The sequence below is a fragment of the Podarcis tiliguerta genome (assembly GCF_965153285.1).
Source record: "Podarcis tiliguerta genome assembly, chromosome: 11".
In the NCBI taxonomy this organism is placed as follows: domain Eukaryota; kingdom Metazoa; phylum Chordata; class Lepidosauria; order Squamata; family Lacertidae; genus Podarcis; species Podarcis tiliguerta.
Genome location: NC_139544.1, coordinates 29,908,287 through 29,919,714, shown reverse-complemented (window position 1 = coordinate 29,919,714; position 11,428 = coordinate 29,908,287). Strand labels below are relative to the sequence as shown.

General features: G+C 41.8%; 1 long non-coding RNA gene across 1 annotated transcript; it reads left to right on the top strand.

The window, feature by feature from the left end:
* Positions 1-1,857: 1,857 nt before the first annotated feature.
* Positions 1,858-8,729, top strand: LOC310660150. The gene is made up of 3 exons (XR_014503244.1): positions 1,858-1,946; positions 3,042-3,134; positions 6,815-8,729. It is a non-coding gene; the product is annotated as an uncharacterized lncRNA (long non-coding RNA).
* The last annotated feature ends 2,699 nt before the right edge of the window (positions 8,730-11,428 follow it).

Genomic DNA, 11,428 nt, shown 5'->3' with positions numbered 1-11,428 from the left:
AGCTGGCAGTGATGCATGCAACATCATTTTCTGCCAGGGATTGTGGGAATTCAAGATTGTGGGATGACTAATAAACGATAAGTCCCATGATTCCTACCAGGAAATGATGCCCGCAATTTCCCACTTCAGAGAAGTCTTCTAGGGCCTTTCCTGTGTAGACGTCAGTCTATTACACTCTTCTCCTATCCCAGGGATTCATTGTTTATGGTTTTTCTTTTTCTTGTAGAAAGTAGAAAAGTCTGGTGAGCATTCTAGGCAAGAGCAGGGTGAGAGATTAATTTTGAGCTGGAAGAGAGTTACACCCAACACAAAGTGGAGGGGAGGTTGCGTTTGTTTGTTTTAGCAGGAGCATATGCATTTCAAGCTCCTCCCAAGTGAAATCTCTCATCACCAGTGGGAGGTAGTGTAGGCCAGCTTAAGAAGCATAAGACCAACCACTTATCTGCCCATCTGTCAGGGACTGGCTGGACGAGGAAGAGGGTGGGTGTTGCCCACACAACAGCCCCTCAGGGATGACACAGACGACAATGACTTAAACCCAGGACAGTGGTAGTGGGACATGGGACAAGTCTGTGGAATGAGTGACAAGCTGGGAGATGCCAGATGCAGGAGGGTTAAGCGATGGGGGGGGGCTGTCAGAAGATGTGAGCACAGTCTCTGACAGAGAGAAGTCAGAGGTTGGCCTTGCTGCCCAGCAGCTTGACAGTCCCAATCCTACTGGTTCTCCTCCACCCCTGAAACATGGGGACTTGAGAAGGGTCCTTCACATTGCTGAGCTACAGGCCAGACAGGTCCAGAAGAGAAGCCCACCCCCCTGGGAGGGATCGGGAGTGAGAGGCTAGAGGAGGAAGGTGGGGGCCAGTGGTCAGTTCCAGTAATGTCTTCACCTAGGCGAGACATGCTTGGCATGCAAGAGATCCCAGGTTCACTCCTTGGTGTCTCCAGCTAACTGGATATCATGTAACATGGCTGGCACCTTGGAAATGCTGTTTCCCATTAAAGGAGATGGTGCTGAGCCAATTGGACCTATCAGTATATGGCAGCCTCAAGCATTCCAGCTCTCTAGATCAGTTCAAGAAGGATGTTGCTCCTGACTGATTGGTTCCCCACTGAGCCACTTGAGATGCAGAGCTGACTGTTGTTTGTGCCAATGCTCCTTCTACCTGTATCTCTTCCCCTGTGATGGCTGAGGGCCAAACTGCACATGAATCAGCCCCCTGTATTTTCCTTCTATGGTTGGAAAAGCAGATTGGAGGTAGAGCTCTCTTATTTGGTAATGTTTATTATTTCATTTTTATACTGTAGGATAACAGCAGATAAAAATGAGAAAACAAAATTATAAAACAGGCACACAGAATGAGCACATTTGCACATGGGTTAAAATAACAAAGTCCAAGTAAAGGCTGTCAACATTCTCAGATGGAAGGGGAGCATTTTGATCACAAATGTGGCCTGCAGGGGACAGATTTAAGTACTCCCTTCCAAATTGCCTCTGTTCCAAAATTAAATTGCAGCTTCTATTATCCCCCATCCCAAGGTTGACTTTCACTGTTTTGTACCAGTTTGGCCCTCAGCTGAAACCAATTCTGCTTGATCTGCAGTTACCTGCACCCATTAGATCCTCCCTCAACTGACTGAACAGGATCACCTTAATTCTAAGTCAAACTTGTTGTTGTTGTTGTTGCTGCTGCTGCTGCTGCTGCTGCTATTGCTTACAACAATTTTCCTGGAATGCTTGAGACCATGATTATAAGTCGAAGGCAGGGATGTGGAACCTGTGCACATTCCACTGTTGCCATGGGTCATCATGACCAGGGCTTATGTAAGTTGGAGTTAAGCAACATCTGGAGGATCACAGGTTCCCCATCCCTAGTCTAAGGTCCTGGGGATCAGCAACAAATTTTAAAGGAGGTGTCTATGCATGATTTCCTTCCCCCTTCATCCAGGCAAGCAGCAGCCTGCTGGAATCAGCTCTATCTAGAAAATGTCTTTTGCTACTTACTGCTGAATTTATTGCTTATGTGTGCTGCCTTTTATATAGCAACTAAGTAACAGTCCAGAGCTCTATTCAAAAAGCCCTCTGCTTCCAAGAAATATCAATCCATCATGATACAAGCAAATATCCAGCAGGGACATACACAAGACTAATCTATCCCGGCTTATTGGTTATAATTAAGCATACCACATGAATAGAGGCCTTCTGGTATTTCTGCTGATCTGCAACTGGGGAAGATCACAAAACCTACTAAACACAATCGTCATTATAGGGTGTGTGGTTTTTCTTTTTCTTTTTTAGCTTTGCTAATGACTTAAATGTGTTGTCTTAACCAATTATACTCTGGCAGACATGTGAAAATAAAATCTAGAACATCAAACTCACCAGTCAGTTCCCAAATAATTGATGCTTTATCAAATTCATCCGCACGCACAAGCAAATGCAAATAGAGGCAATGTTCTACTTTTGTGCGATATAAATGAGCTTATCAAGATTAGACATGAACTCTTACAATGAGCTAATCAAAACAGAAAGCTGAAAGAGATGTATGATACATCCGAGAAATGTCTTAGTTTCATCATACAGCGCACACTATAAACCCCATTCTAGCCCCATCCTTCTCAAAATGAGAATGTTTTGCTGGACTTTATTTTGAAACAAGTAATAAAAAAAGACGTGGTCAGCTTTTATGGAAGTGCAGACAGAGGCAAACTAATAAATTTCTTTCCATAAAGGTTCCACAAACTATGGTTTGTGTGCTACACAGGCAGTTTCTAGGCAGCTCACAAAAGGGAACATAAATAAAATAAAACAAAGCTCCTGAGCATGACTTTGGCTGGATCTACACTGATATAAAAATGCTTTTAAAGAACCCACAATATAGCTTTCAATGCAATTCCTCATTGATGATGGATCGCTGCTCTACAGTGCCCCCTGGTGTCACATTTTTATAATGCCTTTTTAACGTTTTAACTGACCAGTGTAGATCAGTCCTTTGTGTGAAGTGGAAACTTTTCCTTGCTCTCCTTGTCATTGCCTTCTCTAGCCACATGCTGGGGACCAAGGAACCTCGTCAAAGGAGGCGTTGTGGAGAGGGCAGAAGGAGAAACTCAGTCTTCAACCTCCAAGCTGCAAAAAAGTAAGTGAGAGTTTCTAGCTTGTGCGAAGTGAAAGAAGAATAGGCCTAATGTGGATGGAAATATAAGGACTCTGGAAATGGGAGAAGTCGGGAAGCCCACAACTTTTGGGAGTGGGCATGCTTGAGAAATATGAACCCCATTCACACATTACTCCTGTGTTCCAAGGGCTACTGGCTCTGCCCTTGAGGTTATAGAGCTTCCTCCAGTGTCCATTGATATCCGAAGGGGGAGGCCTATTATCTCTATGTTTCTGGCTTCCCTAGGACCTTGAACACTGACTGACAGGGCCCACTGGAGCCTGATGTGTGAAGATCTGGCTTTGTAGGCTTTCCCCCTGTAGACATCCATGCTGGAAGCAGAGCTGGGGAGGTTGTGCAACCTCAGGGGCAGACCAGCTACCCCTTGTTTGTGTGAGTAACATGACTTGGTCCTTGCCTCCTGCTAAAGGGTGGGTTGGGATTTACTTATTCACTGCACTTAATGAATGTTCCAACATAGTACTCAGCTCAGAAAACTCAGAAAGCACATTGTAAAATTGAGAGAGAAAACATTTAGAGCTTTATATTTGGAGATTCCATTCTCCTCCCTTCATCAGACCTGGGCCTGGGAAATGAGTTTTGCTTAGCAGTTCCTAGACATGTCCTTTCTCTCTCTTTTGCCTGCCCGCCCATCACAGTCGAAAGTGAATTTAATGCACTGGTGTCACATTACAGATGATTAATATTGTGGCGTTAATATTATGGCTGTCATTGTCACAAGTCTATGAAAAGCCACATATCCTACTTGCGCATCTCCAGCTTGGGGCGGCTTCAGATTTGTCACTGTTCCTTCATTTGAAGCTCTTGAATTTAGGAAATATGGCAAAATCTGTGTGTGGATCATCGTGAGTGACAAATGCACACAGGTCCTCACATGCAGCAAAGAAGTGCCTACACCTGTAGTATGCCTGTTCTCTTTCACCTCATGAGGTAATAGGTATTTGGGGGGAGTAGTTTATATTGAGGAGAAGGCATGGGGCAGTGCAAGGGGTTAAATATTGCCTCCCCCAGGGCAGCTGCTCCAGAATTGCAGTCCAAGAATGGAACTTGTATGTCACATCTCACATGTCACCAACAGTACAATCTTAAACTTGGGACTACTGAATTCATTGGTGGCTTACTCCTAAGTAAATGAGGTGAGGACTGCAACCTAATTTCTCTTCTTCTTCCTTGTAATTTACTGGGTGCTGTCCTATCTCCCCTGAAGTCAAGATCAAAATAAAGCTGTGATCTCCGTGGGATCAAGGTTGCAACCAATGAAACCAGAGCTGTGCTGCAGCGATGTGCTTCCTATTAATGTATATTAAGCTTAAAAGCTTTCTACTAATTATAATAGAACCCAGACCATTAGATTGTTGTGGGAGGATAAATGGTTAGGGCTGGGAATGTTGAGTCTCTCCCACTCCGCTTGGGAATATATATATATATATTAAAATTAAAACAGATTTCCAAACCTCCCAGAGTCAAGATTCAGGAAGCACATCTTCTCCAAAGCAAAGGATTGGAAACAATACCTGGAACAGCATGCTCTAAGAAAAGAGCAAGCCGTGTCTTTTGTCTTCTTTGGGTGAAATTGCACTGAACAAGTTTCCAGCAAGAGAACTGCAAGCCCACAGACTGAAGGCAATACTGACGGAGCTTTTAATAAAAGCTACCCATTGACTTAATAAATAAATAAATAAATAAATAATAATAATAAGCCCACAGACTAAAGGCCGTACTGATGGAGCTTTTAATAAAAGCTACCCATTGCCAGGTCCCATCACCTCCTGGCAAATAGAAGGGGAAGAAATGGAGACAGTGAGAGATTTTACTTTCTTGGGCTCCATGATCACTGCAGATGGTGACAGCAGCCACAAAATTAAAAGACGCCAGCTTCTTGGGAGAAAAGCAATGGCAAACCCAGACAGCATCTTAAAAAGTAGAGACATAAGCTTGCCAACAAAGGTCCGTATAGTAAAAGTTATGGTTTTCCCAGTAGTGATGTATGGAAGTGAAAGCTGGACCATAAAGAAGGCTGATTGCTGAAGAATTGATGCTTTTGAATTATGGTGCTGGAGGAGACTCTTGAGAGTCCCATGGACTGCAAAAAGATCAAACCTATCCATTCTTAAGGAAATCAGCCCTTAGTGCTCACTGGAAGGACAGATCGTGAAACTGAGGCTCCAATACTTTGGCCACCTCATGAGAAGAGAAGATACCCTGGAAAAGACCCTGATGTTGGGAAAGATGGAGGGCACAAGGAGAAGAGGATGACAGAGGACGAGATGGTTGGATAGTGTTCTCGAAGCTACCAACATGAGTTTGACCAAACTGTGGGAGGCAGTGGAAGACAGGAGTGCCTGGCGTGCTCTGGTCCATGGGGTCAAGAAGAGTCAGACACGACTAAACGACTAAACAACAACAACCCATTGACTTTAGAATTTCAAGACTAAAGTCTCTCCAGCCTCTCTCAGTCTCTGCATTTGGCTGTCCTACTTTGAGCCATGGGTATCCCAGGGAAATGCATCTCCTCCACACTCCAGCTTCACCAGATTTGTGATGGTTATTCCTGCCTGATAACACAGTCAATGGGCTGTGCATGTGCTTTTTATCTGAAGAAGCCACAACTGTAATATGGTTCTCTGTTTTTTCCTTTTAAAAAATTATGAAAGCAGTCCAGAAAGCAGTCCTCCACTCACAACACTTTCCCTTCCCCTCCTCTAACAAACTTAAGCAGCAATACCTTATTAACGGGGAGTAAACCCTATTGAACTCATTGGACTTCTTATTAGAGATGGGAGAGGACTTTATCTGATGCTTTTTTTTCTTTTCTTGCTGTGCAAAAACTTGCTTCTGAACTTTGTTGTTGGTTGAATTAGGTACTTCTGTGAATTGTGTCACGCATTTTCACTATGTGTAAAGTGTTGATAGAAACATTCATCTAGTATATATTTTGAAAAGTAGTACAACTGTCCATTTTCTGTCTTTTATCTTGGATTCAGACACCTCTAGCGATATCGTCACCAAACTTGGCACAAGGGTTCCCCAGACAGGGGTAGCAGTTAGTGAGGAAGTTAGTGACAATGTTGTTTTAATCTCTCCGTATCTTCAACGATGAATAGGCCCCCAATGCCAGCTTGTGTTGGCCCTCTTTTGACCTCTGTGTGCAAAATGTAATGATAAAAGGTGTTAAGTACAGTGGTACCTTGGGTTACAAACACTTTGATTACAGACTCCACTAACCCGGAAGTAGTACCTTGGGTTAAGGTCTTTGCCCAAGGATGAGATCAGAAATCATGCAGTGGCAGCACAGTGGCAGCAGGAGGCCCCATTAGCTAAAGTGATACCTCAGGTTAAAATTGGTTTCAGATTAAGAACGGACCCCTGCAACAAATTAAGTTCGTAACCAGAGGTACCACTGTACTTAACATGTGAAAAATAAGTATCTCCATAAGGGATTACATCATCAATGACATCAGTGGGTGGGTGAGTGGGTGTTTTTTTGAGGAAAGTGGCCTCACAGGCCAAACTGAGTTACCTGGTGGGCCAAGAATGGTCTGCAGGCCAGAGATTCTCCAAACCTGGATTACAGGAACCTAGAAGGTATAACTCATTTGATTCATCTCATGGATTTTGCTCCTTTCTCCTATCCACTGTAGTGCCTATCATTAAAATGACTGATCCCCAGCAGCTGGAGTTGTGCACCTCAAGCCAAAGGATTTCAAACAGTCATGAAAGTTTTTGATATTGGCTAGATATTCCTTGCTCCCCCAACCTGAAAACTATTACATTACGAGAAATGCAGCATCAAGAGAAGAAATTGATTTTGTTAACGTGATTTTTATTTTTATTTTAATATAGAAAACACCCACCCACACATACATTCCTTCTGATTTTATTGTGCTCCTGTCTGGTTACAACAGACAGTAGTTTCTCTCCAGATCTTAAGAAGATATGATTTGTTTTAAGAAGAATGGATGTTGTGAAGAAGTTAGTGAAACATCTGGCCATTGTGAGGAGAGAGCAAGATTCATATTCATGGGCCAGCTGCCTGAAATAACTATTTTCTTCAGTGCAACTCACTGGTTATAGCATTACAGTGACTGACTATGGTGTTTCTACGAATGACACAGAAAGTTGTGATTCAGATGAGCTGAGAGATTGCTGTCTACTGACAGATGTACTGTGTATTAACTGGGAGTGGTGGTGCAGCAAACATTGCTCTCCAACCAGCTCTTGAAGTTTAGCTACACAAGACATCAAAAGCAAAACCCTAAAAGGAACTGAACTCTACATGAAACTAAAACACCAAGCCGAGGGCAAAAACAGGTTTTTAATTTTTTGAAACTTCTTTCCCTTCTCAAGTGTCAAATTTGCAATGAATAATGCATCCAAAGAATTCTTCAGTTCTAAATTCTGAATAACAAATAAGTTCATCAAATGAGACACATCACCAACTTCTGCAGTTCACTTGTGGCAACTCTTTGCTTACATACACAACACCTGCCTTGCTTGTTTTCTTATAAAGTTATGGTTTGGGTGCAGGCAAGGTCTGTGGCATCTTTAAAGTGGTAAAGGCCCAAGCAAAATCAGAAGACTTGTGGATATATCACATCTTCAAGCTTACAATAGACTGATTTTATGAAGCAGCACATTTTAAAACAGGTTTGTTATTAATCAGTGGAATGTGTGCTTGCATTTCCTCCCCACAGGGTTCCTGAGCACGAGAGGCAAAAGTTCACCATCATTGCATCTTGATCACACATAGGGATTGGAGAGAAGTCTGCTTCAGTTCTCATTTAAAACCAAAGTTATTGAATTCACACTTTCCAAAACAATACGCAAACCAAAACACAGCCAACTTTTGAAATTTGCACTTGAAATTTGCGATGCAGTTATCCAACCAACAAATGTTTACAAACATGCATATACTAGGAGGAAGTGAGCAAAACAATGAATATATTAGTGAAAACAGCATACAAGATGCATTATATTAGGAAAATTGCCTGCAAAAATGTGTAAATCAGTCAAAACTGCATTAAAATATGTTTGTTAGGATAAATTCTCACTGAAATGCTGAACAATTTTCATGAGGATTTTTTAAAAAGAAAATTTGCAAAGTGGTGCAGAAATGTGGAGAACTGAATTGAAGACTGGGGAACCAAGAACATGAGAGGACCAAACAAAATTAACAAATCCCTCCACTCCTACTTACAGTAAGCTATTGCATGCAGCTATTAAAAGCTTTCTCTGAAGATGCTATCTTCAAATGGGGAATAAATTTGTTTGGTTCACATTTTAACACAAACTTGAACCAATGCACACACTTCTTCAAATCACCCAAAGATCTACTTCTACCTTCTGTCCACCCATGGGGCAGACAGTGCTGAAACAGAGAGACCCATGGCTGAATTGATATAGAGCAGCTTCCTGTGCTATGGAAGCCTTTGTTTATTAATGCAAATTGCCTTGTCCTCCCTGAATTTGTCCGATAGTTGTTGTTTTTAAAGCAACACACCACTTAAGCTACTAGGGTTCATCACAAGATGTGGCAATAAGCTCCATGCATCAGTTCATGATGTCTTTTACTTAAAGCAACTATCAAACAAAATGTTATGCGCACTTTAGTGCATTAATATATTTGGATTAGCTGGAGGGGGGGGGGACACAACCCCTACGCAAGAAATTATTTTTACAACTCTTTAGACCGAGTTGCTCTTAGTGAAGAGTCCTGAGAATGAAAGAGCTGTTTGCTAGACTGTGTCGATTTCACTGCAGTCTCTGTGGTCCAGCTCTAATAGATGTCTTTGGATCCAAATAACAAGGTTTTCATATTTTAAGACATGCCACCCAAGGGAGAGTCATCTCTTGGGAAAGAATATAGACCCCAAGGGAGAATACCAAACACAGTGTTGCCACATGGCTGATCTTCATAAGAGAGTTCCATCTGTTTTCCACTGAGATCTTTTTTTCCTATGGCTTCCACTCACAGCAAGTTTGACCTTTGGTATTATTTAGTTGTCATCAATAGTGCATACCCATTAGAACAGAGTGCAGACTGCATGGTGCCATTGGTAGCATGAGAGTCTTTGAAATCACTTTGACAATAGGCTTACTTGCTTGCCGTTCAAAAGCAGACATTGCTGTCTTGGTTTTAAAAGGTGCATTTCACATCTCAGAGGTAACGTAGTCAGCTTTTCTAAGCAGTGGAACATGATTCTGCAGAAGCTCATGGTCTGAATCTTGCTTTTCTGTAGGGCTCTAGCAAGCATAGCAGCAAATTCAGGGCAACGATTTTGGGGCAGATGCAGAAACTATGTAGTATAACCCCATTATGAAACCAAAGTGTGAATCCATTATGACAACAAGGCCTTCCAGATGTTGTTGGACTCCAACTTCCACAGTCCCACCTATCCCAGTCAGGGATGGCAATTTGTTGCACAGCCACTTTTGGCCAGTCACAGGTTCTCCATCCCTTCCTTAAGAATACTGTGTATAGTTCTGGCCACTCAAATGAAGGTATGCTGGAGCTAGGAAATGCAGAAAAATGGCACAGTCATAGGGATCAATAAAGCCCTGTTTCCTTTCACTCACAATTGGTACACGGATGGGATCATGTGTAGGCATCTCAAGAGGTTTTTATAGGGAATAGAAGGTCTCTGTGTGTCTCCCATCTAGCCTTCCACTTCTGTTCTGGAGTCTGAGCATGCCAAGGGTATGGATGTGTCAGTTTTGTATATGTTCATTCATAAGCCCACTTCGTCCTCTCTCTGTATTTGATCTGCTTTAAAGTAAAGTAAGAAATACATGTGCTTATTAATACTTATGTTTATTGACCTTGCGTTTTTTCAAAACCTGCATTTCTAAACATATTTTCTCTCAACATATGCATTTCTAATTCTTTCTTATTTTAAAATACACATGTATATGGGACTTTTTAAAATTTAGCCAAGAACAGCTAAATAATCACAAAATTCAGAGAGAATTTTGTCTTATCCAAAGGATAACCGTGTCCTATCTGCATATAGGTCCAAGAGGTGTAGCATCACCAGCTGAGGAAGGGTGGAAAAGAAAAAAATGGAATATTACAATAGAGTCATTTCTCTTGAACCCTATGGAGATCACAATTGTGTGAATGCTGCACCTCCACAGGAAAATATATCATACCTCCCAATTTTTCAACCTGCAGCTTTTAAACTTTTGAATAACCCCCTCTTTCACCCTTTCTGCAGCAGTACCAAATGTGAAGAATCCATTTTTGAAGCAGGAGTGGGGAACTCTTTAATTGGTAGTTACTGATATTTGATACAAAATATTGTAACCCAAATGTTTGGAACAGCGACAGGGAGAGATCTAACAGAAGCATTGATCTTCAGGGAGATCAGCATGGCTAATCTGAAGACAAGTCATAGCATCTTCAAGTATTTTCTAACAATAATCTGATAAATTGCATTGAAGAAATAAGGTGTACCCCAAATAATGCTTTTCTCTCCCGCCCCCACTCTTTGTTAATGCTGAAAACATGCCCCTCCACTTGCATTATAACAGTTATAATGCAACAATCTGAGAAACTGATTACTCTGATGGCGGAACTGACAGTATTCTTGTTGTCTGCATAACATGTTTGCAGTTTTACTCTTAAAAATATATGTCTTCTATATATATCAAGAGTTCACCTTTATGGAATTCTTAGCTCTACTGTGGCTAGTTTTCATGTGCTTAGATGACTGCACATCATCTTCTTTTTTTAAAGTTTAAAACAAAGGAGAGTTACCAAAGTAACCCAATTAAATTCTGCAGGACTGCACATTGCTGCTGTCTAGTAGGACCAGGAAATGAAGTGATGGATTGCTGGCCACATTACTTATCTCTCCCCCCTTTTTTGCAAAGGTGAACAGGATCCCATCAGAGATTAATTTGAACCAGCCTACATAAAGGTTTTATAATGCAGATTGAAGATATTGGACATATCCATGTAAAGCACCCCTTACAATCTCCTGTCTTCCAGTCACTGGAAGACTTCTTGACGATGACGCTTCATCCTCCTTAATAACCCCTGTGTTGTACATCTATTTTTGATATGAAGCTGCCTTACCTTGTCACCAATTATAGACTCTGAAAAGACCCATCTCATTAGAGGTCTTACAGTGCTTGTTCCTGAATATGATGCCTGGTATGTGGCTTTTTCCTCTTCATGCCAACTGGAAAATACCCTTGAAGTGAAGTGGTGTCAGTCATAAGACACAAAGGGTACACAGGTAGCAGTGCTGAAT